The sequence below is a fragment of the Phyllostomus hastatus genome, unplaced genomic scaffold, assembly GCF_019186645.2.
Source record: "Phyllostomus hastatus isolate PE091 unplaced genomic scaffold, TTU_PhHast_1.1 phas_contig_40, whole genome shotgun sequence".
Taxonomy (NCBI): domain Eukaryota; kingdom Metazoa; phylum Chordata; class Mammalia; order Chiroptera; family Phyllostomidae; genus Phyllostomus; species Phyllostomus hastatus.
Genome location: NW_025333872.1, coordinates 80,895,381 through 80,899,555, shown reverse-complemented (window position 1 = coordinate 80,899,555; position 4,175 = coordinate 80,895,381). Strand labels below are relative to the sequence as shown.

Sequence of the window (4,175 nt, the reverse complement as noted above, 5' to 3'; positions counted from 1 at the left end):
GATGGTTCTGAGTGATGCTCATTCTATATTTTAGTTGTAATTTTGATGTGGTTGTGCCAAGAGGCAAGCCATGTCTGCCTATGCTGCCATCTTGACTAGCAGTCTGATTTTTTTTGTAAGTGTACTTTTTATGTAAAATATACAAAATAATCTTTCAGTCTTTATCTTTTTATGGTCACCGAAATTTGTATCTTACCTTAAAACTCTTGGCATTCCAACATTATTATATTTTCTTTTCATATAGCTATCCTTTCTAAAAAACATAATTTATTCAATAATTTATTCAATTTCTGTATCTTTTCTCCATTATACTGCATGCTATCTATGTGTGCTGGACTTTTTCTGAATTTTTGTTTCTGTTCCATTGATTTGTCAACACATTCATTTTGCCATTACTGTACTGTTTTGATTTATGTAACTACATACTGTTATTCTTTTATTCAAACTTTTCCTTGCTTCTTTAATTTTTCCATGTAAACTCCATATTCAGTCTGTACAGATTTCCCAAAAATTGTCTTGGCATTTTTGTTGCTATTGTGATAATTCATTTACTTAAAGAAAATGGCTATTTATATCATAGTGACTCTCCCTAGCCAAAAATATTATGAAGTTCCTTGTTTAAAAGTCTGCATCACTCAAGAATATGTTCAAGTTTTCTTCATAGAAATGTTGCACTTTTCTCAAATTTATTCCTATGGATGGAAATTGCTATCTAATCATCTGATTATTCCCAAGGGAAGCTAACAGACTTCTGAAGCCCTACCTAACAGACAATATAGGCTTGACAGAGTAAGGTCAGTTGAGCCCTTCCGAAAACAAAGAACAACAACAAAGCACAAAGGAGGGGGGAGAATCTTATCTCTGCAGTTAAACATAAAACTATTTTAAATATCCAGCTCTTAGCAAAAATTGTGAGACATGCAGAGAAACAAGCAAGTATGGCCCATAAGCAGAGCTCATCATGGCAGTGGGGGAGGAGGTGATGACGGGGTCCCAGAGCTGGAGGACAGCGTGCTGCTCCCCACACATAGGCCAGAGTGATGATTCTGACTTTTGCAATGTAAGGGCACTGATAAAAGCTTATGATAAAGCTGTGGCTTTATTTAAGCATACTCTAAAGAATGGTGACATTTCTGAAGCTTCAAATAAACCAAAAGGTACACCTAAAAGAAAACCTTCAAAGAAGAGTAGAAGCCAAAAAAAAAGAATACCACAATTCCCTTGAAGCAGTGGAAAGCTGGTGACAAATGTTCTGCCATTTGGTCAGAAGACAGCTTCATTTACCCAGCTACCACTGCTTCAACTGATTTTAAGAGAGAAACCTGTATTGTGGTTTACACTGGGTTGGGAAATAGAAGCAAAATCTGTCTGATCTGCTTTCCCCAATGTCTGAAATTGTTAATACTATAGAACAGAATGCTCAGGAGAATGAAAATAAAAGTCAGATTTCAACAGATAAAAGTGAGAACTCCTCCAGGTCTCCTGGAATTAAATCAAATCACAAGGCAAAAGCTGCTCCATGGAACTATTTTCTCCCCCCACTACCCCCTTACAAAGATCAGGACTGGGACCAGAAAAGCCAAATCTAAAATTCAATGGCCCACCACCACCACACTTTTTAGCATGCTGGCTGCCTCTGTTTCCTTCTGGACCACCAATACTTCCCCCACCACTTCCCAAATGTCCAGATTCTCTTAATGATGCTGATACTTTGTGAAGTATGTTCATCTCTTGGTACATGATTGGCTATCACACTGGTTACCATATGGGTTTCAAACAAAATCAAAGAGAAGGAAAGTGTTCACACTTTAATTAAGGAGAAAGTCTTACAGTATTCTTTAACAGGTGCAGCTCTCTACCAAGAAGAAAGGTGTATTTTGATGTGCCCTGGTCAACGTGAACAGTTTTCATCATTTTCCTTATGAGCACTTGGCTGAGTGGCACAATCATTTGCGCTTGTCCTCGCCAAATGTGACTTGTGCTAAATAATCAGCCATGTATTGCTAGGGAATAACTGGTTTGAATAACTGAACAATGGAGATGTGAGTAATTTAAAGAACCACAAGGTTAAAAATAGTGTAGAAAAGTCAATCTGTTAACACATTTGTATATTGTAACTTTCTTAGTAAGTATATTAAGCATTTTAATAGTGCCTTTAAATAATATAATTTATATTCCAGTAATAATAAAAGTGGAATAAAAACAGTAAAAAAGGGGGGAAATGGCAGATATTAATTATACCTTATCGATTAAAACTAAATATAAATGGATTAAATACTACAACCTAAAGACAAAATATGGCAAAATATACTAAAACATGATTCAATTATATGCTGTTTATAGAAGACATAATTTACATGTAAAAACACATACTTGAGATTTAAATACATACACACAAAGACTGAAAGTAAAAACATGGGAAAAGATACATTACACAAACAATAACCAAAAACTATGTGGAGTGACTATATGACTGTCAGAGAACACAGACTTCAACACCAAATGATGACTAGAAAAGAAATCATTCCATAATAATAAAAGGGTCAATACATCAAGAGATATGACAATCATAAACCTATATTCACTTAAGAAGAGGGTCCCAAAATTGAAGTAAAAATTGACAAAATTGAAAAGAGAAATAGACAATGCAACAATAATATTTGAAGGTTTCAACAGCTCCCTTTAAAAAACAGATAGAACAATAAGAAAAATATCAATAAGAATTGAGCAACACTATAAAGCAAATGACCGTAATAAACATCTATAGAAAACTCCATATTCTTTTCACTGCACATAGAAGATTCTCCAGGTTAGACCACAGGTTAGGGCACAAAACAAAACAATAAATGTACAAAGATTGAAATCATACAAAGGAAGTTCTTCGATCAAAATGGCATAAAATTAAAAATATTAACAGCAGAAGGAAATTCACAAATATGTGTATATTAAACAATACACCAGGATAACTAACTATTCAAAGAAGAAATTATGAGGGAAATGAGAAAATACTTTAAGATAAATTAAAATAAAGGCATAGCAGAACAAAATATATGAAATGTAGCTGAAGCATTGCTTAAAGGTAAATTTGGAAAACAAACTAAATCCAAACAAAGCAAAAAAAAGAAAATAATATTACAGGAGAAATAAATTATATTGAAAATTTAAAAATCAAGAAATCAATGAAATTAAAATCTTGTTATTGGAAAAGGTCAACCAACAAAATTGAAACCTTTTAGGTAGACTGACCAAGAAAAAGAGAAGACAAACTACAAAGCTCAGAATGAGAGGGGACATGACTACTGATGGTACAGACATAAGAAAGATTATAAGGTAATACTATGAACAAGTATATTCCAACAGATTTGATAATCTAGATGAAGAAGAAAAATTCTTAGAAAGATAGAAACTGCTGAAACTGACTCAAGAATAAGTTAAAAATATAAATGAAGTATATGAAACTGAATTGAATCAGTAATCCAACATCCCCCAGCACACACATGCACACACACACACACACACACACACACACACATACAAATCCTAGGACCAAATGGTTTCAGTGGTGAATTTTACTAAAAACTTAAGGAAAAAAATAACACTAATTGTTCATGCAGAAAATTGAAAATCTTCCCCAAAATATTAGAAGAGATAGGTAAACTTCATAATTAATTACCTGAAGCCACAAGTACTCTGAGTTCAAAACCAAGAATATGACAAGAAAGTTACAGACTGATATACCTTATGCATATAGACACAAGAATCCCCAATAAAATACTAGTAAGTTGAAATCAGAAACACATAAGAAGATTATGCTCTATGAAATGAAACTGATCTCAGGAATGCAAGATTGGTTCAGTATATAAAAAATATGGTTCGGCATATCAATCAACAGCTCCCATGTTAGGCCATGTTAATAAGATAAATGACAAAAAGAACCATGGTTCATAAAATGGCAATAATCACCAATAGGGATTCAATGCAATGCTTATCAAAATCAAGCTGCCACTTTTGTGAAAATGGGTAATCTGATCATGAAATTTATGTGGAAATGCAAGGGACTGAGAATACCCAATGCAACCTTGAAAGAACAAAGTTGGAGGGCTCACACTTACTGATTTCAAAACTTACTACGATGCAACAGTAATCAAGACAGTGTGACACTAGCATATGGGTGA

General features: G+C 33.6%; 1 pseudogene; it reads left to right on the top strand.

Moving 5' to 3' along the window:
- Positions 1-918: 918 nt before the first annotated feature.
- LOC123821866 lies at positions 919-1,816 on the top strand (annotated as a pseudogene).
- The last annotated feature ends 2,359 nt before the right edge of the window (positions 1,817-4,175 follow it).